At 43.5% G+C, this 27,397-nt stretch overlaps 1 long non-coding RNA gene across 4 annotated transcripts in view; it reads right to left on the minus strand.

The window, feature by feature from the left end:
• The window catches only part of LOC132006926 (uncharacterized), a 116,755-nt gene that overhangs the window by 3,334 nt on the left and 86,024 nt on the right, over positions 1 to 27,397 (minus strand). For all 4 annotated transcript variants that reach the window (XR_009401263.1, XR_009401262.1, XR_009401264.1 and 1 more), the window contains 2 exons: positions 16,956 to 17,704; positions 16,111 to 16,238 (listed from right to left, as the gene is read on the minus strand). This is a non-coding gene — a long non-coding RNA (uncharacterized LOC132006926). The remainder of the gene's footprint in view (positions 1 to 16,110; positions 16,239 to 16,955; positions 17,705 to 27,397) is intronic.

A 27,397-nucleotide genomic window follows, 5' to 3' on the forward strand; every position in this document is an offset into this window, starting at 1 on the left:
TGATAAGGGGGTACACAGAGGAGCTTGAAGCCACGTGACAGATACGGCCATCTGACGTTAACTGATAGTATCTAAAATATCTTTTATATATGAAGATAAAAACACCAATGCCTGGGTGGCTCAGTGGGTAAAGCCTCTGCCTTTGGCTCAGGTCATGATCCCAGGGTCCTGGGATCGAGCCCCGCATAGGGCTCTCTGCTCGGCAGGTCTACTTCCCCCTCTCTTTCTCTGCCTGCCTCTCTGCCTACTTGTGATCTCTGTCAAATAAATAAATAAAATCTTAAAAAAACAAACAAACAAACAAACACCAATGCCTTATGAAAGAGAGAAAGTGAAATGTGCATGAAATTTCAAGAGTGCTCATAGACGTGGGGCTCCTTGGGGCTATGGACCCCAAGAACTCAGAGTTATATGTTCTTTGTCCTTGGCCAATATGGGTCTTGAGGTAGAAATTTCGTGAAACTCTTAAGCCATGTCTTTGTCAAACCAGACAGTTACCACCCCATCAGTAGGCGTTAGTTATAAAGATTATAGAAGTTATGTACCCATGAGTTATGATTCGACATTTGCTTCCATTTCTTTTGAAATTTCACCCCCCATGATAAATTTTTAATAACAAAACTGCAAGGAAAGACAAGAGAAGAAAAAGAAGGGCTTGGGTTTCTATATTGCACATGATTGAAAGGGGTCTTAGGAACATTTTTGTCTACGATACAACAGTCACCTTCCAAATAAAAGGCAGACAGAGTGAGAACACAAGAAAAATTATAAATGTTCTTCATGTTTATAATAAGATGCTGTCTCTATAAATTCTACCTTTTGTGATATTCAACAACAAAATAAGAATTATTTATATTTTCCTTTTCAATTTGCATGCTTACTGCTTTATTACATTTATCTATGGAATGGGAGTCTGGAAAAATTCAAGATTCATTTTTTTCCAAAATAAGTTCCCTTCAGGAAAATTTGATTGAGCACATTTTTTTTTCCCTTGTGCAGACCTCGAAGGCACAAAATAAGATTCATCATAATCCTTAGTTCAAGGTATGCTCTGCCAGATTTTATTCACTGAAGATGGCTGGAGTGGTCACTCCCTCTCACATGTTCAGGAACAATGTGACCTGGACACTCCTCCCATAGAGGGGGGAGCTGTCTGTCCTCTCCCCCTTGAAACTAGGCAGGACCTGTGACTCACTCATGACCATAGATTAGGCTAGGTCTTCTGCCTTGCTTGCTGGAACACTCAAGCTGGAACCTCGAGCTGCCATGCTGTAAGGAACTTCAAACTAGCCCATGGGGTGAGACCACATGGGGAAGTCCCAAGATTACAGACAGAGAGAGAGACCTCAACTGCACCAGCCCCCACCACTATCTGATTGCAAACACATGAGAGATCCCAAGCCAAAATCACCATAGAAACTGTGAAAGATAATTGCTGTTGTATCAAACTACTAAGTTTGGGGGTAATTTGTCCAATAACAATTTTAATGGCACATACACTATTGTCCCTGATCCATGAATGGTTCCATGGCTTGCTTGGGGGAGTCAAAATAATATAGTACTTATATGAGCCCTGACTGGCCATCTCTCTAGAGTTTCTCTTGCTAAAATCTTGTATTTTTAAACATTGATTTCATTATTCATGTATTTGCAAAATTTTTGTGAATGCAATGCCTATTTCTGCCTTGCTCCCTCCCTTGCCAAAAATGTTTATAGTACTATTTATTTACCCTAGAAATATGAGTTTCTTCTAAACTTGGCTATGGCCTTGACAGCGCATCATGCATGGGAACTCTACTCGTCTTTGCACCCCCATAGCTAAAAGATTAGAAATTCCTGACTCAATCTCTAGGAAGCTTCAGTTTCCTACATGTAAGATGGCGGATCTATCCTCACCCTGCCTGTCTCGTGGGTTTGCTGTGAACACCTATTTAGAAAATGCTGAAGAAAGCATTTATAAGTAGTAAGGATTTGTTATCATAAAGTGTATCTTTTTTCCACTTTCATGATGTATCTTTCATCATCCTGTCTCCTCGCTCATCTGGAAAGCACAGGCTTCAACCTCTTTCCCACTGTGTGAACTTGAAAAGTTTCTCTGTAAATGACCCATTGTCTATATGGCAGGCATTTGTACGTTTCTTAAGGGCAGTGACCAGGTCTTCTGTTCCTTTGATTTCCTTCACATTCGGGATGTAGTAATGCATTGGGTTTAATAATTTTTTCCCCCGCCCACGTGTCCCGAACTCTGGCCTGTCATTCCCACACAGACTGTAAAGCAGAACCTTGTATGGCTATGGCATGCCCAGCTCGGATCCCACTCTAGGAGGGGTCATTACTGAAAGACCGAGAGGGTCTCATTAGAAAGTGGCTTTGCCCTCAAGGCAGCGCCATGGCATGGCCCCCGAGGACAGCTTTAGAAAGATTCTGTAGTGCCAGTCCCTGAGATTTCTCGAACGAACATCCAGATGTCCATCTGCTGCACAGACACTGAGAGGGTTGTTTTTGATGATGTGATGTTCCTAATTTCTATTCACAGGTCACGTATGTTCCCGGTTTCCTTTGGGAATTAAAGCTGGGGTCTTGGGTGTGGAAATCTCCAAAGAGTTGGCGACAGAATTCCCGGTCTTCAAATCTCACATTCAGCTCAGCCCCTAATTGCCCACAGAACTTCTGTTTACCATGCAAGGAAAAGGGACCACATGAGCCTTTTTTACCTATAGGCTGAGACCTCCTTGCAGAAGACTGGCAATCTCGCCTTGGGGGATATTTCGCAGCTCATTATTTTTTCTCTCTAGGTACAGTAGCCTCACTTCTGCTCATTAGGCTCCTTTCACTACATCATTGCTTTTCTTTAATGTGGCTGGTCTATTAAATAGCCCTCACCTGGCAAAGCCCCCCAGTGTCCTGAATGTAGCTCTGCTCCCCCGCTTTCATGACTCAGTTTGGACGTTGCTTTAATAAGAGTGGCCCTGGCACCAGCATCCCACGTCTCCTTGGGCCACAGAGCCCCTCTGCAGCAATGGCCGGGGGGCGGGGGGAGTATCAGACAACTCAGAGGACATGCCACTTAGTGTTCAGAGGTTCCTGAAGGGTTTCACAGACACGGAATGAGGGACACCAGAGGAGCAGCTCTGAGCAGAAATATCGGCATCCCATTTATTCAGCGCTACCAAATATCAAAAGGCAATTGATTAAATATTGATCTGACAACGGCTTGAAAAGGAGCAGGTGCTTCTCACAGTCTGGCAAGAAAACAGGGTCAGGAACACTAAATGTGGGTACTGCAAAAGCATGTTTGCAAAATCTCCGTGTCTTCTTGCCATGATTAAAAGGCTTATTAGTCACGGGTGAAATCCTATAGAGGGAATGTGCTTTGGCGTCAGCTCCTATTAAGCTGCATGAAATTCATGTTTCTTCTTTAGTCAGAATCCCTCAAACTGACCCAACCGATGCAGTTCCCTTTGTGGTCAGATCAGCCGCTTTGGACTTTTTCTGAAGGTCACCCCTTGAACTGAAACAGATCTTAAAAGGCCAGTGTTCTAGTCTTTGTTTGTTTCCAAGTACAGAAATCCACTTGTGCTAGCTTGGGCAAGAAGGAAAACAGAAACGTGTGTGCATGCATGTCTAGGTGTGGGGGCGTGTGTATGTGTGCACACACACACGGATGTATGTATCACCGACCTGAAGCCGAGGAGTCTTCAGGAAACGACTCTCCTTCTCGTCTTTCCTCCCTCTCTGCCTCCTTCTCTAGGCTCTCACAGGCTCTCATTTTCACCTCTCTGCCCCTATGGGGGTTTTTCTTCTATTTCCCCACAGGCCAGAATCCTCTTAGCTCACCCGCCACTGGCTTGACTTTGGCTTTGGTTTGTCTCAGCACTGACTCCTGGGTGCCCCCCCACCCTCCCCCCGCCATCAATGGCATGTCACCATTGCTGCAGGCTGGATGGCAATCGTGAAATGGTTGTCATTGCCCCGGTCCACGCAATGCTGGTCATAGCTATTCACATCGTCATTGCGCCAGCTGAGATCTGTGCATTGTCAGTGTTATGCGTGCTAAATTGAACTGCTGCTTAAAATGTCTTCAGAAAGATTATACTATGATTTCTCATTGAGATGAAAAGGTATCGTGTACACAGAAAGGCGGGTAAACAGAGCGGTGGGGCATACATTTGATATTAGCAAAGCAAATATTCATTATTGGAGGAATGGTAGCAATTTCGTAATTTTTTTTTCAAAGCAACAACCAAGTGTTTACAAGACCCAAGGCAGGAAGACATCTACAAGTAGATGAAGCTGTGTTACATTGTGCTTCCCAGATACAAACAAAAGGACAGCCTATCTCCTGTCGAGTAATGCAATTGAAAGCAGGAGAAATTGCCAAATCCTTCAGAACAGACAAAAGAAATTTCAAAGCAGTGAGAGGCTGACGTGACCAATTCACACGTTGAGCAAGATCATTGTTAAGACAATGAATATCCATTTGTCCCAAACTGGCCAACTTCTAGCAACATTTGTTTCAACCAAGGGAAAAACAGTACCCTCCATTTGATCAAACAGTAAAGCACCAGAGTCAAAAGTTGCCAACTGGGTGTCAGTTTCTTGGAAGGAAATCCTGGATACAAGAGTAGAGCACACTGGGAAGAAAGGCCTTATCACTGATGTTTTGGGGGCACGGAGAAAAATCACCTGTGGAAAAGCACACGCATCAGCAAGTGTGAGTTGAAAAATATTTCAGGAGAGTTAGACTCAATGCAAAGAAGTTTTTAGGAACTTATTTCACTTGTGTATTACTCCGTGTGCGTACTTAGTACATCTGAAAGGCCCTTTCAATATGTATAAAATCACAAGTGGATGTGATTTTTTAAATGCATTATAACAGCTTAATTGGCAGCATTTTTTTTCTCCCTTAGCGACACATGATCCATCTTACAACTGATGTCAACTTAGATGCAGTGAAACACAGTAGGCCCAATAGAATGTGAGCAGAAGCTCTGGGTATAAATTTGGCCTCGCCTGCTTAAGAGGAGACACCAGGTCCCAGAATTCCCCTTTTTCTCCCAACCCCTGGCTGGAGAGGCAATGAGGCCACACTATCCAATATGGTAGCCGCTAATTAGCTTCACGTCATGATTTAAATTCAGATTTTATTTTATTTTTTTTTAAGATTTTATTTATTTGGCAGAGAGAGAGATCACAAGTGGGCAGAGAGGCAGGCAGAGAGAGAGGGAGAAGCAGGTTCCCCACTGAGCAGAGAGCCCGATGCAGAGCTCGATCCCAGGACGCTGAGACCATGACCTGAGCCGAAGGCAGAGGCTTAACCGCTGAGCCACCTAGGCACACCTAAATTCAGATTTTTATTAATTAAAATTCAAAATTCTGTTCCTTAGTGACACTAGCCACAATGTTAAGTATTCAGTAGCCACATGTGGCTAGGGGTTACTATATTGGACCTCAGAGATACTAATAGAAACTTTCTATCATCATTGAATATTCTATCGGAGAGCAGTGGACTAGAGGGACTTTGACTTTGGAAGCCATGCAATGACGATGGCAGAGCCATTCACGGTCAAGCACAACTGCTTGAAGCTGAGCGTCTCACTGACCTGGAACACTCATCTCTGACGGTTGAAAGAGAATGCGTGTCTTTGTTCTTCACACTACTTTATTGCTGGGTATTTTGGTATAGGAGTTCACTTTTCACACTAATTAATACCATTGGTTGACTCATTTATTCTCCCTTTCCCCCAATAGGTTCTACTGGGGCAGACTTATATTGTAATTTAGCACATGGTCTGACCTCTGATAGGCTCTTAAAAACATGTACTGGAGGATTTAATTAATAAATAGGAGCACATGGGAGGGACAGTTACAATTCAGAAGATTAGTGAAGGTTTCCTGAAGGAAGATGCATCTCAGGTAAGGCTTGAAGGATGAGTCAGAGGCATGAGGGATAAGGGCAGGAGGAAGAAGGTTCCAGATAGAGAGAAGCCCCAAGGGGAGAGAGTGTGGAGCTTTGGAGAGAGTGAAAACTCAACATGTTTGAGCTGAAGGGAGGTAGGTGGTGAGAGTCAAGCAGGGAAGAGATGGTGACAGGCTGTGTGAGCCAGGCCAAGATTTTATGTCATCCCAGAGGCAGTGAAAGAACCACCAAACTATGTTGATGCTTTCACTAAGCTATCTTAAAATTTTTCCAGTAAAACAAATGTTTGTACTTTTCTAGGAGCATTTGAGGGAGGGGATTCCCTGACGCTTGAGGTAAACCATTTCCATAGATCCTCGTGGAAGGTTCCCTTGAGTCTAACCTAAACCAAAGTATATTTCTTTTTTGGTCATGTGGGCCTAAGACATACTGCTTACCATTCCTTACGGTTTTTGCATATGGTAGGAAGCTCTTGGTGAATAGGTCAGAGCCCGGTGTTGTAAGTTCCCCACTCGGATGGCGGGCATTTTGCTACACGTGGTAGCTTGAATGAGGAGGGACCTGGCACAGCCATAGAGAGGGACAAGGGACAAGGGAATAATGGAAATGCATTCCGAGAGAGATAGCAAGACCATTGCACATCTTTTCTTCCTGGAAATAATGATTCCAGGTCCTATCACCCTCTTTTCTCAGTAACGGGGACAATCTAGGGTCTTTTCTTTGTGAGAACGATGATACATGGAAAACAGACAAACATTCTACATTAGCCTTTATCGATGAGGTGATTCTAACCACTCATCTATGGGCAAAGAGCCTGAATTATAACAGCTTCCTCCACGTAACTCTAACAGCTCTCTTGTGAGTTTTAGATCTTTACTTCTAACCTACTGTTCACATCTTCCTCTGTGAAAGTCACAAGCTCCTAGAATTCAACATGTCTCAACCCCTATTTATTATCACCCCCGTACCCTCCCCATAAATCTGTTCCTCCTCCTTATTGCCAACACCATCTTATCCACCTAAATCACAGATTCCCACACTTGATGATTGTCCTTGCCTCCTACCTTTTCTCAGACCACTCAGCCTCTCCACCACCAAGCTCAATCATGTCTGCCTCCCAAGCATCTCTGCCCACTATGCCATCCTGTCTTGCATTTCTCGTTGTTTCCAGAACCCATATCCTCATCATTTCCTGCATCTAGCCCCAAGTTCCTACAATCTGGAATGGCATGCCTAAAATCCACATCTAACCATGCCATTCCTCCGCTTAACATGTCTAAATTACTCCCTCCCACTTTGGAATGAAATCACATTCAAGAATGGAGTGTACAAGGCCCTTCACAACCTACTCCCTGCTTACCTCCCCAGTGTCATTTCCCACGCCTCCCCCAGATCTTCTCCTGCCACTTCTCCATCTACTGACAGGCACAGTCGTTCCTGCTCCTCTTTTTATAGTTGTTCTCTTTGACAGCCACGTGCTTTCACTTTCTTATGCACCTGGCAAAGTCTACCTGGCTTGTCAGGTTCAGTGTGGATAGCTTTTATCTAAGGCGGCCCCTTCTGATTTTTAGGTAGCCAGCCTCAGTACTTGCAATATCAAAGCTTCGCCGTAACACTTCAGACACCATGTGAGATTGCTTCTTACTTTGCATCTCTTCCTGACAACAGAAGGAATTTGTCAAAAGTAGGGCCCTAACTCATTCATCTGTAAGAGTACAGTGCCTACTATAGCACCTGACACATAATAAAGCACCCAGCAAATGTTTGTTGAGTGAATTATGAACCTAATCAAAGAGAAAATTAGTGAATTGGATGATAGTCTTGCATAATTTATAAGATACACTACAAAGAGTTAAAAGGATATAAAGAAAGAGCAGTTGAGAGACTGAGGGGGGCTCTAATATACATCTAATTGGGGTTCAAAATGAGGGAACATAATTACCCAGAATCATGCTGGTTAGAGAAGGCTAGGACTCAGATTCAGTCACACAAATTCTAAAGAGTATGAATAAAAACAAATCTAAACTCATATAAAACTTCAGAATATCAAGGGCAAAGAGAAAATGTCAAAAACTACAAGAATGAGAAGACAAATTTCTGTCAAAAGAAAAAGTACTAACAGCAAAAGATGATAGAAGACAATGGTGTCTTCCAATTACTAAAGAAAAATCATTGTCAACAAAGGTGTTAATTTTCAGCAAAAATAACATTTAAAGGTGAGGACAAATAAAGACATTTTCAAAAATAAAGACTCACAGATATTTACTAAGTAAACAATTAGAGGATATACTTTAATAAGCAGAAAAGTGAACCCAGAAAAAGTAGGCTACTAGAAACTATGATTAAGAAATATATATAGAATAATATAGAATAATAATTTTAATTAACCATTGACCAATAAAAAATAGAGCCATAAATTGTGTCTTTTTCTTTCAGAGGGAGAGGGAGAGAGGGAATCTTAAGCAGGCCCCACACCCAGCATGGAGCTAGACACAGGGCTTGATCTCAAGACCCCAAGATCACGACCTGAGCTGAAATCAAGAACTGGATGCTTAACCGACTGGGCCACCCAGGCACCCCCATAAATTGTCTTTTTAAACAGATGGGATTAATGTTCTAGACAAAATAACAAAGAAATTGAGGAGGCTAGTGGAGCTAGTTAAAGGTCGGAGTATGAGAACAGATATATTAAATAGCTTTAGACTTTGAAAAAAATTCATAATTAAATATGCATGTTTAGAATGTAAGAATAACTAGTAAAATTGGAGAGAAATATAACACACAGTTTCCAAACTGGCAATGAATAAAAAGGACAATTAATTTTTTTCCAGTCTATTAGACAGTTCGAAAGGAAAACAAGTGTGGTAAGCAGAAAACACAAAATAGGAATATAAAAATAATTTCAAATATATCAGTATTACAGAATATATGCAGCATGATTTCATTTATGCAATGTTTTAAAATTCGTAAGATAATTCCAAGTGTTGTTTTCAGATATATATCTGTGTTGTAAGTTATAATAGACAGTCATGTAAATGAATATCAATCTCTGGGGGAAGGAAGAAAGGAATGGTATAGAAGTAGGGTACACAGAGAACTTTCACTGCAGACTTTGTTCCTTTTTAAAAATTATGTGGTAAATATGACCAGAGCTTAATATTCCATAATCTGGGTAGTAGACACACAACTGTAGTTTTCTGAGCATTTGAAATACTAAAATAACTATATATAAATCTATACCAAATGCAACGTAGCCTCCACATTTCCAAATGAAAAGATCTTTTAGGAAGATTTCTTGATCACTTGGATGGCTCATTTTGTTGAGCGTCTGACTCTTGATTTTCGGCTGAGATCATCATCTTGAGGTTGTGAGATCATGCCCTGTGTTGGGCTTCATGCTGGGTGTGGAGCCTGTTTGGGATTCTCTCTCTCTCTGTCTGTCCCTCCCCCACTGCTCATGTGCTTTCTCTCGTTCTCTCTCTCTCGCTCTCTCTCTAAAAAAAGAATTTTTTTATCACCTTGAATACACAAACTTTCAAAGATACAGATGGAATAGTGAAAGGTTTACTTACATTATTTAATTTTCTAATAAAATTAGATATCCATATTTATAAACATGTTTTACATAAAAAGAAGTATTAATTGGAAACACTGTCCTTTTGCCTTGTGAAACAGTTGTTTTAAACTAATCATGCATCTTTGATGTCAGTGACTTTCTTAGAACACATTTAGGGATATGTTTGTGACATTGAACATAGGTTTTGAGGTCACATGTTATCCTCACTTCCCTCGAAGTTGAGATACAGTCCTCTTTGGTCTATGTTTAATGGGGTCACTGGAAATATCTGAGGCATTAAGTTTTCATCCCCATATTAGGATAGTTTTTTTTTTAATTCACCCTATAGCTTTATGTTTACCATCTCCAAAGGTGACCACTTACAAGTAATCCTTAAAAGGCTTGGTTACATCATGATCTAACTCTTGCAGTTGTGAAGCCATGTTCCCATGCATGGTCACATTTGCACTAAATTTATTTGCCTCATTTTTAACTCTATTCTGTAAGATGGTCATCCAAAATTAGTATTTTGGATGCAACTGAAATCATTTCTAGCTAATGTGTCTTGACCAAACAAGTATTTTGTTCATCAAATTAATATAATAAACTACAATAGGAGACACAGTGCAATGTCAATGGGAAACTGATTATCTTACACCTGGTACCACCTTACAAACAACTATTTCTGATACTTCAAATCCATGGGAATGTATAAATAATAAACTAAAACAAACACCTGCATACCCAACACACTGAATGGACTCATTTTCTGAGCAGTAATTTTAATTTCTGCGATAAGATAGCATAGACTCAATATTCCCTCTTTTTTCCTCAAAGTATGACTAAAACCCTGGAAATAATTCCACAGACAATGATAAAAGAACTCAGAATGTTGGGTAGAAGAAGACAGACTGGTTAGGGACCTCAGGACTTGAAGACCAATACTGTCATAAATCCCTGGGTTTTCATTTTTTTTTTTCCAGGAAAAGGGAATCTCATCAGGGACTTAACTGGGAGACACACCCAGGGACATGGCAGGCCAATCTACTCACAGCAGTGGTACCAGCAGAGCTCAGGATGCTGTCCCATCCCCTGTCCACATCCAACAAGAGCAGCAGGCTCAATCTGTCTACAGCACAGGCAAGAGTGGGTCCAGAGTGGACCCGTCTACTCCACCCCCACATAGACCAGCAACATTTAAACAGGTATCAATGGAGCTAGCATGCTCCATGTTTTCTATCTATCCACTCAGTGGCTGCAGGTGACCCAAGGTTAATGTCACTCAACCCTTCACCTAATGGTAAAGAATCATCCAAATCCATGGCTCCTGATCCTCCAATCAATGGCAGAAGGAAGCTCTAGTAGCCTCTTCACTCCCCCAGAAGCACCTACAAAAATAGGAAAATAGGACAGGAAGCCAAATGACACAGGTGGCCAGTGAACAGGCCAAGGGTAGTGTTTTCCCTCTCATAGGTCTAGAATCCCTCATATTCTACTTAAGAATACTGAGAGGCCCAGGGAAACACTGTTCATCCTCACAAATGGCACTAGCAGGGATCTAACAGAAGCTCAGGCAGAGCCACATAAATCAAACAGACCAGAATACCATTGCAAGGGCTCAGGAAACTAAATTGCCATTGGAACTGAGAGCTAAAAAAAGGTAGGACAGAATGTGCAAGCGAAACCAAAACAGGGCAAATGCCAGATACAATAAAAGATTCAAAGACAGAGTCTTCTAAAATAAAAATTAAAAGGTCGAAAATATAATTAAAAAATTACTCATCATTCTCATAACCAGGAAAATCACAACATGGATTAGAAAGATGACCAACTTGGGGCACCTGGATGGCTCAGTCATTTGGGCACCTGACTCTTGATTTCACCTCAGGTTGTAATATCAGGGTTGTGTCATCAGGCCCACATCAGGTTCTACATTCAGCATGGAGTCTGCTTGGGACTCTCCTTCTTCCTCTCCCTCTGTCCCTCTCCCCTCCCCACCCTGTAAAATAAATAAATAAAATCTTTAAAAAAGATAATCAACTGATACTAATAAGAAGATGAATCAGATTTTGGAATATGAGACATATTCTAAAGCAGTCACCATAAAATTGCTCCAACAAATAATTATGAATTCTCTTAAAACAAATAAAAAAATAAAACCACAGCAAGAAAGAGAAAATATTTTAAAAAATACTAAATGGAAATTATAGAACTGAAATATACAGTAGTAATTGAACAAAAAACTTACTTGATGGGCTCATGGTAGAGTGGAGATGACAGAAGACAGAATCAGTGAACTTAATAAAAGCTCAATAAAATTTACTCAATCTGACCAACACATTAACAATAGACTTAAAAAAAAAAAGAACAGAATTCCAAGAACAATATGGACAATAAAAAAAAAATCTTACATTTGTCTCATCAGAGTCTCAGAAGGAGAAAATAATGTGGGGTTGAAAATGTATTTGGTGAAATAATGGCTGAAAAATTCTCAAAGTGGAAGAAGACCTAACCCCACTAAGTAGACACAAAGAAATTCATGCAAAGACAAATAATAGCTAAACATAGGAAAACTCAAGATGAAGAAAACAATTTCTTTAACAACCAGGGGAAAATGACAAATGAACTGGAGGGAATAACAATTCCAAGGATAGCGGATTTCTCATCAGAAACAATGGTGGCCTAAAGAAGGGGCCCCATGTTTCAAGTGCAGAAGTATAACAACTGTCAACCATGAATTCTGTACCTGGTGAAACTATCTATTAGAAATGAAGGGGAAATAAAGACATTTCTTAGACAAGGAAAAACTGAGAGAATGTGCTGCTAGTAAACCTACATTTAAAGAATGGTTAAAGGGTCATGAAGCAAACCTCAATACAGAATATGTTCTGTGGGAACACATAAGGAATCACAGTAGATATCAGTAACAGAAAGACAAAAATAAAAGAACTGGAAATTAAACAGTACACTACTAAGCAACCCATGGGCCCAAAAGGAAGTCTCCAAAAGATTTAAAGACACAGTTGGTAGGATTCAGCTAAAGCGTTACTGAGAGGGAAATGTATAGCACTCAGTCTTTCCATTAAAAAAGAGGAAAGATCTCAAATCAATAATCCAAGTTCCTATTCCAAAAGGCTAGAAAAGGAAGAGCAAAGTAGAGCCAAAGCAGGCAGATGGAAGGAAATCATAAAAATAAGAGCAGACATAAATGAAACTGAAAACAGCAAAACAGAAAAAAAAAATCAATGAAACAAAAAGCTGGTTCTTTGGGAAAAAAAAAATCAATAGCGTTCCAGTGAAATGGGCATATAAATTGAGAGGGGACACAAATCACTAATACTGGGAACAAAATAGGGGATATTGCTATAGATTCTGTAGCCATTAAAAGGATAATAAAGGAATACAACAAACAACTTTACTCTCGTAGTCTGACCACTTAGAAGAAATAGACCAGTTTCTCAAAAACCCTGAACTAAAAAACTTCAGTGGAGATAAAATAGATACCATAACCATTAAAGAAATAGAATTTGTAATTTAAACTCCAAAAGAGATTCCATGGCCCCAGTGGATTTACTGGAGAATTTTACCAAACATTTAAATAAGATTAACATTAATTTTACCCAATATCTTCCAGAAAATAGAAGAGGCAGTAACACTTGCCAACTCTTATTATGAGGCATGTATTATATTGACCAAAACCAGGAAAAGACAGTACAAAAAAAGAAAACCACAGATCCAATATCTCTCAGGAATTTACAAACAAAAATCCTCAACAAAATATTACCCAACACAATCCAACAATGTATACAAATAATTCTTTTTTTAAAGATTTTATTTTATTTATTATTTTTTACTGGGGCAGAGGCACAGAGAGAGAGAGGGAGGGAAAGAATTTTAATGCCCAGTGTGGGACCCAATGGAGGGCTCAGTTTCACAACCCTGAGATCATGACCTGAGCCAAAAATCAAGAGTCAGACGCTTAACTGACTGAGCCACCCATGCGCCCCTATACGGTAAGTCTATACATCACGATGAATTGGGGATTTATTCCAAGAATGCAAAGGTGGTTCAACATTCAAAAATCATTCAATGTAATCCATCATATCAACAAGTTAAACAAGAAGAATCATTTGAACATATCAATGAAAATAGAAAAAAACACATTTGAAAATGCAGCATGCTTCATGATAAAAACTCACAGCAAATTAGAAACAGACAGAACTACCACAGCTTCATAAAGAGCACTTACAAGAAACCCACCAACATCGTACTTAATTGAGCAACTGGATGCATTGTCCTAAGAACAGGCACCAAATGAGGATGGATGGTCACTCTTACTACTCATACTGACCAGAGTACAGGAAGTTCTAGCCAGTGCCATAGGCAACAAAAAGAAGTAAAAGATACAGAGAGAAGAAACAGAGAAATAAAATTGTGCCAATTTTCAGACTGTCTATGTAAAAAATCCCAAGGAATCTATTTAAAAAACAGAACAAAACAAAACACCCAACATTCCAGAACCAAAAAGTGAGTTCCACAAGCTTATGGAACATAACACCAACACACAAAGATAACTGCATTTTATAGACTACTCATGAGCATGTGGAAACTAAAATTGAAAGACATGATAGAATTTACCTTCATGCCAGAGAAAGTGAAATATTTTGGTATATACTTAACAAAACATATCCAAGATTTGTATGCTGAAAATTATTTTTTAAAAACTGGTAAAAGAAGTCAAAGAAGATCTCTAATACATGGAGAGACATTCCATTAAAGGGATTAGAAGACTCAACATAGTTAGAATGTCAATTCCCTCCAATTTGATATATATATATGTTTAATGTAATTCCTATTAAAATCCCAGCAAGGTTGTTTGTGAACATGGACAAATTTATTCTAAAATGTATATGGAAAAGCAAAAGCCCTTGAATAGCCAAATAATCTAGAAAAAGAAGGAAGGAATCATTCTACCTAATACTAAGGTTTGTTACTTAGTTATAATAATCAAGGCAGTGGTATTGTTGGATAAGTAGACACATGGGTTAATGAAACAGAATAGACCAGAGATAACCCTCCACAAATATGTCCGATTAATGTTTGACAAAGGTGCAAAAGTAATTCAGTGGAGAAAAATGGCCTTTTTAACAAATACTGCCAGAGCAATTAGATATCTGTAAGGGGAAAAAAAAAAAAAAAGAAACTGAACCCAGACCTTATAAGTTACAGAAAAATTAACTAAAACTGGATCATGGGCTTAAATGTAAAACATAAAACTATGAAACATTTAGGGGAAGAAAAGATGAAAAATCTTGTGATCTCCAGCTAAGCAGAGATTTTAGACTTGACACCCAATGTGCAGTCAGTAAAAGAAAATTGGTGAATAGGACTTCACCAAAATTAAAAATGTTTGCTCTGCAAAACACCCTGTTAAGAGGATGAAAAGACAAGCTATGTACTAGAGAGAAATGTCTGCAAACCACGTATCTGATACAAAGGACAAGTATGTGGCATATATAAAGAACTTGCAAAACTCAACAGTAACAAAACCAAACAGTCCGATCAGAAAATGAGCCAAAGACATGAAGAGCTATTTCACTGCAGAGGATACGCAGATGGCATATAAGCACACGAAGAGATATTCAGCTTCATTAGCCATTAGGGAAAGGCAAAGAAAAAAAACCACAATGAAATATGATGACACACCTATCAGGACCGCTGAAATAAAGAAGAGTGACAATGTCAAATGCTGGCTAGGACTGCTGGTGAGAATGTAAAATGGTACGGTTACTCTGGAAAACAATTTGGTAGTTTCTTATCAAAGTAAACAGGCAACTACCATACAAGCCAACAATCACACCCCTGGGCAGAGGGCAGAATTTCTAAGGAAATGGAAACCTGACATTCACACAAACACCTGGGCATGAATATTTATAGTCGCTTTATACATCATAGCCAAAATGTGCAGATGAGCTAAATGTCCCTTAATAGGTAACTGGTTGAACAAACTCATACATCCATACTGTGGACTCTTGCTCAGCAATAAAACAGAATGAACTACTGATACATATAAAAACTAGAATCAAATTTGATGGAATTATGCCGAGTGGGGGAAAGAAAGCCAATCCCCAAAGTTATATACTATATGATTCCATTTATAGGAGATTTGGAAATGACAAGATTTTTGGAACAGAGGACAGAGTGGAGGTTGTCAGGGGCTAAGGACAGGGTAGAGCAGGAGGGAGTAAAGATAACAACGGGCGGCCCTGTGGTGACAGCACTGCTCTGTCTTGACTGTGTGCTATCTCCACACGCCCGCATGCGGGAGGCGACTGCGCAGGTCCAAGTACACACATGGGCAAATGAGTGCAAGTCCAACTGGGAAAACACAAAGACTGCCGGATGATATCATGTCAATATCCTGGCTGTGAGATTGCCCGGCAGTGTTCTGAGATGTTATCACTGGGGGAAACCGGATAAAAGGTACAGGGGAATCTTGCTGTATTATTTCTCACAACTGTGTGTGAATCTACGATTATCTCCAAATAAAAGTCAACAACCCTGCAAGTCAGAACTTCCTCCCTCCCCTTTCGCTCCCCCCCGCACCACCCCCAGCGAGTTGTTGAACATTTACCTGCACAGAATTGCTTGTCTTTGGAGAACGGACTTTGTGTTAGGCTTCTTCCCTGAGTGCCTCACAGGGAGACGAAGTTGGTGGCTGGAGACAGTGGCTTTACCATCCTTGACTTCAGGTTTCCTCCTCTGTAAAATGGAGACAGGATTAGAGTGAAGGAAAATGAATGATTACGCAGAACCTTCTTTTACCTACATTACCTTCCCTTATCCTCTCGGCTAGCCCAGTGAGCCAGGCATTAGGAATGTCCAAGTTTCAGATGATGAGACAGGCTGAGGAACATGCCTATCATAGAAGATGGCCAGGTTGGAGTCCACAGTCCAGGCATGTTTGGTTACTTATGGCTGTCTGGGAGCTTATCCACTCTCTGACCCTAAACCATACAAGGCGACGTCTCCCAGTGGAAAGTGAGCTAGGCAGAGAACGCCTGAGCCTCTAAGTGTGAGTTGTGGAGTGGGGAGGAGGGCTAGGGGGGACGCAGCCTGCTCCTACCAGGTAGATACAGTTGCATCAGGAGCCACAGACCTCACTGGGCCAGCATCTCTCCACTGTGGAGCTAGAAGAGAGAGCTACTCGTTTCCCCCTGGCTGGTTGTCTGTTCCCTACCGCTGCCTGCGGTATGTAGACAAAGCAACCCCAAAGGCCCAGCACTCTCTGCTTAGAGACCAGGCAGGGGATCAAGGTCAGCAGCTGAGAGCCATGGGGACATGGGTATGTACAACCCCGGAGGACACCGGGGTGGGGTTGGGGGGGATAACCCTGGCCCTGGGGCCAGGCCCAGCCCATGAAGAAAAGAAGGAAATATCTACTTAGGTTGGAGATCACATTGCCCAACAGAGGCTTACCTTCCAACCGTTGGCGATCTCCTTGGTGCTTTCCTCACAAACTCTAGAGAATGGACAAAGGCAAGGCAGTTCAGTGGTTAGAGACTGGGCTGGAGGTCAGGAGAGGTAGATTTCAGCCAGCCCTGCAACTTCCTCCAAGTCTTTGGATCAGTCATGCTCCCCCCTTCTGGGATTCCGTGTCCTCGCCCATAAAATGAAGGGGTTCGGATCTGGTGGTCCCCAAGGCCTCTCCAGGTCCTGCCAGTCCTCATATCCGAGGTTAGCTCCAGGGCCTGCACACAGGGCCCGCCTGATTCCACCACAGCTCACAAACATGATTGGAACAGAAGCCCTAGTCCGATTTCATTTTTCTTCCAAGGCTGTTTATTGCCTAACAAAATGTACTTAGTGGTAAATTCGTGACCATGATGTTAAGTGTAGGCTACAAAGCCAGAGACCAAAAAAATATTAAAAATAAAATAGTGAGGGGGAGGGGTGGGGAGTACAGAGCCGGAAGAGGGAGGGCCATCCAGAGGGTCGGGAAACCTTGGATTCACGGGAGCGGCTCATACACACGGGCACTATTCCTTATTTATTCACATCCTCTGCCCTGTCTGGGTTCCGCGTGGTCTCCACTTCTTGTTAGCTTTTCAGCTGCACACCAGGCCCCAGCTGGCAGTGGCTAATTGCAATCAGCAGGTGAGAAATGTAGGTTCTCCGAAAAGGAATTATCTCCAGCGCTGGGAACCATTCTGGGAAATGTAACAGACCTGGGAAGAGAGGGGGAGATGTTTAAAACCTGAACTTCTGTGAAAAGCATTAATTGAAAAAGACAGAACCGCGCACCAGGAACCCATGACTCGCTCGCCTGAAAATATAATGAAGCGACTTCATGTGGAAGGAAAGATGGGGGAGCATTTCCATTTCTGCAAAAGCAGCTCTTGCCTCGTGCACACAGGCCCTGCCTGGCCTCTTTTCCCAGGAGAGCCAGAGAGCACAAAGGTTTGTTCTGGGGGGGTTCGTCTTTATCTTTACATTTTTCTGCATCAGTAAAACCACAATGCCAAGCTAAGGACTTTTTATTTATTTATTTATTTATTTATTTATTTATCCATTCATTCATTCATTCATTCATTCATTTAGTTATTTTTAGAGAAAGATGTAAGGCAATCTACTGTGAAGTGGAATGACTTGAGAAAGCAAGCTCAAAATCAGGGCGCGATCTTGAGCTCGCTCAAGTCTCGTGCCAAGGGAGGTGTTGGGGGGACCGGAGGTGGGTACAGCCAGAGACTGACCCTAGAAGGTTGTCCCGCTCCTTGGGGAAGCAAGCAAGCCTCAAGGCAAGGAGCAAAGTCCTGGAGTGGACTGTGATCTCCGCCCAGGCTGCTGGCCGTGGGTCCCATTGCAAGCACCTGGGGACACGAGAAAGGCCCTCTAAGCACCTACCTGCTCTCCTAGAGAATCGGCTTCTCTCTGTGCGTTATCAGGAAAGGGAATGAAAAGCGTACCAAAGGGGTGATTTGAATTTCATTTTCTCAATATGTGCCCCCGTGGGGAAAGCTGCGTGGTGTCGCATGCTGATTCAAGGAAAACGGTCTCTCTGCTCGCTGAGGTTGAAGGCTCGTCGTGGGTAGCTCGCCTTGCACCAGGCAGTGGGGGCACCCCGAGCACAGACTGGGGGTATCCCACAGCCAGGGCCTGGTCTGGCCACCTTTACAGACAGCTCCCCCCACCCACAGCTCCTGCGGCCCGCTGGGTTCCGTGTTAGAGGAGGGAGTGAATTGCGCTGCGACCTTCCCCAGATTTGGTAGAAGGCAAGGGCTAAGATGTGGCATAAAACACAAAAGCCTCGCTCCCCTGAATAAATGTTGACAGGGCTTTGTGGGGGGGAGGGTAGGTTAGGCTCTGGGGCCTGGCTCTGAAGGAACCACAGTTCTTGGTGGAAGGTCAGGCTAAGGACAGCTACGCCAGGGCAGGGGCAGGCACGGGGGCGGGGGGCAGGCAGCTAGGGGATTTTATCCACCTACAGGAGCCCCTCCCACAGTGCCCAGCCACTCCAGGGGCCCAAGGAATGTTAGAGGAGAGATTCAAGTCTCCAGGGGAGGAGATAAAGAGGCCTCTAGAACTTTGGCCTCGGAGCCAAACCCCAGGCTTTGTGATCAAAAGACAAATAAACAGCCATTCCCACAGGGTCTCTCAAACCTGCTGAGCGGCACAAATGTTTCCTCCTTATAAACAAGCTTACCTGAAGAAGGGGAAGAAAACCAGACCCTGAAATCCCACAGTTTTTGGCAGACCCCTTAGGAGAAACGCCTGCCGGCAGCTTATCAAGTGCCTTTCTCACATCGCTCTGAAATAAGATGTCAAAGTTTGAACATAAACCATGAACAAACAAAATCAGTCCCGTTCTTCATGCCGGCTTCCCCATCCTGACACAGGGAAGGTTGAAACAGAGCTGCAGAATTCAAAGCCACTGGAATGAACTGAGAGAGGCCAGTGGGTGGCGGAGGTAAGCAGGGAGAGGTGGCCTCCTTTCAATGAAAGCAGGCCCTGTTCCGCTGATCTGCACAGGCCTAGGGGGCCCTCTTCCCACAGATACCCATGGAGTTCTTTCCAGAGGTGTTACTGGCCAAGACGAATGCCCTAAGGAGCACCCACTATGAACCACCATTTGGGATAGGCCAATGTCCACACAGAGCAGGTCTCTGTTCCGAAGCTTCCATTCTTATTAGTAAATTAAACAGCATGTTAGTAGGGGATATGTGCCAGATCAAGAACCTATCCAGGAGAGGAGCTCCTGGGTGGCCCAGTTGGTGAAGCATTCAACTTTTGATTGCAGCTCAGGTCATGGTCTCCGGGTCGTGAGATTGAATGACACGTCAGGATCCGTTCTCAGTGGGGAGTCTGCTTGAGAGTCTCTGTCTCCCTGAGATTCTCTGTCTCCCTCTTCCTTTGCCTGCCCCCCGCATAAATAAACAAATAAATAAAATATTTAAAAAGAGAGAAACAATACATCCAGGAGACGGGTGGAGAATGGAGGAGGCGACTTTTGAGCAAAGATGAAGGAGTGAGCCCCTCTAGGAGACACTCTGAGGGAAGAAGGACCCAAGTAGAGGGCTCCTTCTAAGTAAGTGCCAATGACCTGAGCTCAAAGCAGGCCTGGCAGAGGCCCAGGGCACCGTGGGAGCCACTGGAGCTGAAATGGAAACACGAAGGCTGTCGCTGCAGATTCTGAGCGCGGTAGAGAGTCACCGAACATCATAGCCAGTGCCCAGGTTACCTCATCAGCCTGTTCTGCTGCGCTGGCCTCTTTAGAGCCGCCTCTAGGGGCCTATACTCCCTGATTCTCTATCAGCTACCACCTAGTCCCTGAGAGGGTCCTGATTAGTTACTAACTAAAGGGGAAGCCCCACCCCCAACTTCCTGGACAGACGTCATAGCTCCCAATGCTTCAACTCGCAGATGGAGGCATCCTGGAGACAGACGTGTAGGAAGAGGGAGGCTGATCTGGAAGTGTCCCTCTCCGCTCCCCATCCCCAGGTCCCTACAAAAGCTGTCACCATACACTGAATGATTCAATAAAAGTTTGGCTGACCCTTCCCCACAGAAAGCATGGAGATGAGACTTGGTTGTGTCCTAGACTCATCTGATTTGGTCTGAGTCTCTGACGCAAGCACCCAGGATTGATTTAGGGTCTACCATGCTGACAGACTCTGGCCTGGATCAGAGAGGGATGCAAGCAGGGTCTAGCTTCTACTGGGAAGCTGCAGCTCAGGGCTAGCCCAAGCACTTTGAAGACAAATTCTTGGCTCAATGCCCCGAGGATTTCCTTGCTCAGAACCTCCCTGTTTGCTTTTCAGCATTTAGCAACACAGGCATTGCAACACCCACACAGAGCCTCGAAGTGGGGTGACCTTGGAAACAAGGAGCTCGTTCTGGAAGCCCAGGGACCTGGGTTCTGCAGCAAGGCTATGTGACTGGATGTTGCAGTTCGGCCAGAAGTGGGTCAGAAGGGCCACAGCTGTGGAGTAAGTGCCCTGTGATAGGGCAGAACGTTCCACAGCTGGGGACCTGTTGAGCAGTCTGTAGGTCCGCAGTGTGGACCCTGAAAACAGCAGCACAGGCAGTCAGGAGGGAGAGATGGACGTGAAGTGGAGGAAGGCAAGGACAAACTGGAGGCCAGCTGGACAGAAGGGAGCCTTCCCAGTTTCTCACAGCCTCCAACTTCATAGATGCAGGTGACCTACAGGCCAGGTGGGGGGTCTTCCAGCACGCACACCCAGTGGCCCCGGCACTCAGAGAAGCCCAGGGAGGGTGGCCAGCGGCTGCGGGCCCGCTGCCACCCACACCAATGATGTGAGAAGGCGGATGGGTGACATGTGTGAGCTGGGACCGTGCCTGTACTGCTAGGATGGTCGGACCACAGAAACTTCACACAAGTTTCTCTTTGGGCCACCCCTGACCATGGAGGGTAAAGGCGAGAATTCTGTGAAACATAGTTCCCGTTTAGCGACTATGGTAAACCCACCACTGTGACTTTGACCTCAGGCCTCAGCTTCCTCACCCCTGACATCTAGTTGTTGGCCTGAAGGAAACTGTTGGGAGCATCCATGTTACAGTAACAATTCCATTTTCCCCCTCACTGGCAAGCCAGCAAGGGCAGCACATCCCACCAGGTCAACTTGCATCACACAAGGAGGTGCCAGGACAGCCCAGATGCTATTGCAACGTTGGGAGGCCCCACTGGCTAGACTGAGTCCAGAGTCTCAGCCTTAATCCTCAGAGGAACTCCACATTCCATGGGCACACACACTGCCTCATTTCCCACCTTATCGTAGGTCTGTAGGAGTGAGACATTATCATCTGTCTTCCCTGGTAGTAAAATTCAGATCCAGCATGTGGCTGGACTGATGCCAGTCACCTGCTGAGGCGGGGGCAGCAGGTGATGAAGCCCATGCTCCATCCCTAGCACTCAGGCTGAGAAGTCCCAGAAGGCTGCAGGGAGATTTTTAGGCTGCACACCGTTCAATTAACAATCCAGACCCAAACATGTTCTCTAGGAGTTCAGCTTCCAGGTGATTCCAGAAAACTCTAACACAACCTAATGAATATTTTTCTCAGCAAATAAGGTGAGCACTGTGATCCACGAAGAGCTTTCGACAAAATACGCTTTTTGTAGACTCCGTTCTTAGGTACTGCAGGGGGTGGGAGGAGACAAAGAGGTAGAAATGCAGAATGGAAATGGAAAAAAATTATATTGTATAGAGAGTCTCATTTATGACCAAAGAAAAGAAGAGGCGTAAAAATGTGGCCGTTCAAGAGAAGGGAGGCTGGATGGATCTTCTTTGAAATTCCATGAGTTTAGGAGATCATCAATAAATCTAAAACTAGAGGTTCCTATCTCAGCACATGCAAGGTGCAAAGAAAGGAAGGAAAAGAAAATGCCAGAAGGAATACCTGAGTTCAGAGTACCTCATGAAAGAAATAACTTTTATTTATTATGGGGCAGAGTGGGTACAACACTGAATGAGACTATGGTCCTGAAGTTACACCCTCTAGACTTGCTCCTTGTGTGATGTCTGTCTGCTGGGGGAGGAAAAGTCACTTTCCCTCTACCCTTCTAGGTTCTTGGCTCAGACAGCACCCCCCCCCCCCCCATATAAAAGACTAACAGGAAAAAAACAAACAGATGTTTAATGATACCTTCCATGTACATGAAAGACACCCAGGAAAATAGACTAGCTCCAAACTGGCCCAAGCCACCCCCTTAAATACCATCTCCAGCTAAAGGCCAGAGAAGACATCGGGAGAGGAGAGGCTGGTTCTGGGAGGTTTCCAGGCAAAGCACAGTAATCAAGACTAAAGGTGTTATGCAGATTTAGGTCATTGCCTTCTCCAATGATCAGAGTTTCTAGAGACTGAGTCATCCTGGTACAGAGAGGGAGACACCCTTAGAGAAGGAGAGCTCCCTTATACATGTAATTTTCTCTTACAAAATGGTAATTTGTGCTCCGTTTTCAGAGTTTTTCCCAAGTCTGCTGTTCCTTAAAAATAATCAGCCTAAAATCATCTTTATGCCAAAGAGACATATTTTGGGGTGACAAATTCTGCTGAAGTATATGTATGTCTCGCCTAGAGCAAGGTGGTTCAGACCACAGCCAGGAAGCATCCAAGGTGCAAAAGCCAGCCAGCAGGAGGCGCCGGCACAGCTATAAGGGTCTGACCTACGGAAGAAGAGACACTGAAGACTTAAAAGTGGGAAAGGACTTATGTCCATACAAAAACTGGCATGTAGATGTTTACAGTAGCTTTATTCATGATTGCCCAAGCTTGGAAACAAACAAGATGTCTTCAGTAGGTGAATGGGTCAATCAACTGTGGTAATCCAGACAATGCAATATGATTTAGCACTAACAAGAAATGAGCTATCAAGCCATGAAAAGATAAAGAGGAACCTCAAATGCATGTTACTAAGTAAAAGAACCCAATCTAAAAAGGTTACATACGATTCCAACTATACGACATTCTAGAAAAGGCAGAACTCTGGAAATAGCAAAAAGATGAGTGGTTGTGGGCAGCTGGGGAGATAGGGGAGGGAAGCACAAGTGAAGCCCAGAAGATTTTTAGGACAGTGAAAATAGTCTGTATGATATTATAATGGTGGATACACATCACTACATTTGTCTAAACCCACAGAATGTTCAATGGTAAGGGTCAACCCTAACATAACTTATGGACTCTGGATGATAATGATGTACCAGTAATAGGTTCATCAACTTTTAAAAATGTACACTCCAGGGGCGCCTGGGTGGCTCAGTGGTTTGGGCTGCTGCCTTCGGCTCGGGTCATGATCTCAGGGTCCTGGGATCGAGCCCCGCATCGGGCTCTCTGCTCCGCAGGAAGCCTGCTTCCCTCTCTCTCTCTCTCTCTCTCTCTGCCTGCCTCTCTGCCTACTTGTGATCTCTGTCTGTCAAATAAATAAATAAAATCTTAAAAAAAAATGTACACTTCAGTGGGGATGCTGATAACGGGGAAGTTATGCATGTATTGGGGGCAGGGGTTATCTGGGAAATCTCCATACCTTCTTCTCCATTTTACTGTGACTCTAAAACCTAGAGGACAACACAGACAGCACCCTCTCTGACCTTGGCCACAGCGACTTCTTGCTAGACCTTTCTCCAAAGGCAAGAAGAGAAACAAGAGCAAAAATGAACTATTAGGACTTCATCATGATAAAACACTTCTGCACAGTGAAGGAAACAGTCAAAAAAACTAAAAGGCAATCTACGGAATGGGAGAAGATATTGCAAATGACTTACCATTTAAAGAGCTAGTATCCAAAATCTATAAAGAACTTATCAAACTCAATGCCCAAAACAACAACAACAACAACAAAAACAGTCAAGAAATGGGCAGAAGATATGAACAGACATTTCTCCAAAGAAGACAACCAAATGGCCAATAGAAACATGAAAAAATACTCACCATCACTCGGTATCAGGGATATACAAATCAAAACCACTGTGGGCTATCACCTCACACCAGTCAGAATGGCTAAAATTAACAAGTTAGGAAACAACAGATGTTGGCATGGATTTGGAGAAAGGGGAACCCTCTTACACTATTGGTGGGAATGCAAACTGGTACATCCACTCTGGAAAACCGTATGGAGGTTCCTCAATAAGTTGACAATAGAGCTACCCTACAATCCAGCACTCACACTACTGGGTATTTATCCAAAGGATACAAACATAGTGATCTGAAGGGGCAAATGCACCCCAAAGTTTATAGCAGCAATGTTCACAATAACCAAAATATGGCAAGAGCCCAGATGTCCATTGAGAGAAAAATGGATAAAGAAGATGTGGTATATATATGCAATGGAATACTGGTTGGCCAACAAAAAGAATGAAATCTTGCCATTTGCAGTGCTGTGGATGGAGCTAGAGGGTATTATGCTAAGTGAAATAAGTCAGTCAGAGAAAGACAAATACTGTATGATTTCACTCCTATGTGGAATTTAAGAAACAAAACAGATGAATAAAGGGAAAGGGAAGGAAACATAAAACAAGACAAAAACAGAGAGGGAGGCAAACCATAAGAGACTCAATCTCAGGAAACACTGAGGGTTGCTGGAGGGGAGGGGGTTGAGGGGATGGGGTCACTGGGTGATGGATATTAAGGAGAGCACTTGAAGGAATGAGCACTGAGTGTTATATACAATTGATGAATCACTCAATTCTACCCCTGAAATTAATAATACACTATAAGTTAACTCAACTGAATTTAAATAAGAAATAAAACATTTTTGAAAACTGCTCTAAAAAATTAGAGTTTTTTTAAAAAGTGGGAGAGGAAACTGAATCTGAGGTTCCTTAATGTTCAGCATATCAAAAATGAAAGTTTAAAAATGAAATTGTACTTTGGTTAGTGAACCACAACATTCTTCCTGAATCCTCTTGACAGTTCAGTGCAAACATGGCCCAGGTCTCCCATATTCTGCAGACATAAAAGTTATGCCCAGGACTCTCTAGAGGCAAGAATGATCTAAATTGGAATTTAACTTGTAATACCTTTGTCTAGTGCAGGGGTTGGCAAACTTTTCTGTAAAGGGCCAGATAGTAAATATTTTAGGCTTTGCAGGCCATACGATCTTTACTTCAATTACTATTCTGCTGCTGTAGCGTGGCTTTGTCCAATAAACTTTATTTACAAAAACAGGCACAAGCTGGACTTGTCCTGTGGGCTGTAATTTGCTGGTCTAGTACATTCCTAGAAAGTTGGGCTTGCCTATGCTCAAAGTATGGGCAAAGTGAGTGTTGAAATTATGTGTTACATATAAATTACATGTGTTCTAACACAGAGAAGGAGGAATTAAGGAAAACAGTGATACAAGAGAAGAAAGGAAGTTCATAAGCCAGGGGGAGAAGAATGTATACACAAGCCATGAGGAAGAGGAGGCAAAGCGTGTCTTGGTGGGAGCAGCGCACACTCGGAGGCACACAAGACAGAGAACACGAGATCAGAGCTCAATGGGCTCTGATTCCAGGCCGTTGTCTGCCCTTCTGTCATTCTGTCCAGTCCCCAGACCCTCACAGTCCAGATCCAGGCAGGAAAGGAAAGCACAGAAGACTGTGGTGAGTGAGCAGAGGTGGGGATGATGGCCACGCTGGCGGTATCTCCCCGTGAGGACAGATTCCTATCTTCTTCCAACAACACATTATGCCAAAAACATAGCTAAACTTGAGCTTAAATAAACAATTTAATCAGCAGCCCAGTTTCCTTTTATCACCCAATCTCCCGGCTAGACGGACTAATTATTTTCCATCTCCTAACCGCTGGACTGTTAAGTATCATCTGAAGCAAACAGAATACCAGGCATTGCCGAATGCTGTCACAGCCCAGGCCCTGCACTAACGTGATTCCCATGGTGGCTGCGTTTTTAAAGACCCTGCAACTAAATAAACATGGCTTTTGGAATGACTGCTTGCAGAAGTACTTTGTTGTGTGGGAGGCAGGGAAGGCTTTTTCATCAGAAAATGTGGCCAGTGTTCATTAGCAAAGAAAACAAGATACAGGTCAGATTGTAAGCACAGCCATCACCATGTTGGAGAGGGGAGCTATTTTTAGACGGTTCCCGATGAGCACGCATATCGAACTCTCTCAGCCTTACTTCCCCACCTTTAAAATGGAGCTTGTGAGGTTTACCATGGGGAGGTATTCTGCAGAATAAATCAGATAGTGTAGCTGACCCAGCTCTCAGCCTATAGTGGGTGCTTTCTAAACAGGAGGTCACCTGATATTATCAATGACTGATATCTGTAACACAATTCTGGCACAAAGAAGATCACACCAATCCTGAGGGGAGAATTGCAGTCCTGAAAGAAGATGTTTTCCTTGCTCTTTATCAACCTTCCCATGGTCTGTGCCTTCTACAGAGCAACTTCCCTGAAATGCCACCCCTTGGCTGCCATCCCAGCTCAGAGGCCCTGTGGAATTACGGAAGTAGATAGGATTCAGGATAAGTGGAGACTTAAAGCCTTCTGGGTAATGAGACAATGCCATCCACTGAATCACATGTTTCTTTTGGCAGGTGTACAGAGGGAACACCCTTCCTGTCGCTGTAGCCCTTCCCAAATCAATGGCCTCTCCTGGCCTGGGCTCCAGCCTCCCTGTAGGCTGACGTCCCTCACATGCCATCCCACCCATGTGGCTGGCAGGGAGGGGAATGACTTCCCTCCCAACCAAGACCTTTTCTGGTCCCAGCATCACCAGGTGTCCATCCCTGCAGCCCCTCCGCAGGCTCATCAGGACTCACAGGAACTCTGGAAGCTGCCTCCCAGCTGGTCCCTGTGACCTTAACCTTGGCCCCCTCCATTCCATCTTCTGCCTGTGGCCAGGAGGCTTGCTCCAAAGCCCCAGATCTGCTCCTGGCACTGCCCTGCCGAACAGCCAGGACACGA

This window comes from Mustela nigripes, chromosome X, assembly GCF_022355385.1.
Source record: "Mustela nigripes isolate SB6536 chromosome X, MUSNIG.SB6536, whole genome shotgun sequence".
Lineage (NCBI taxonomy): Eukaryota > Metazoa > Chordata > Mammalia > Carnivora > Mustelidae > Mustela > Mustela nigripes.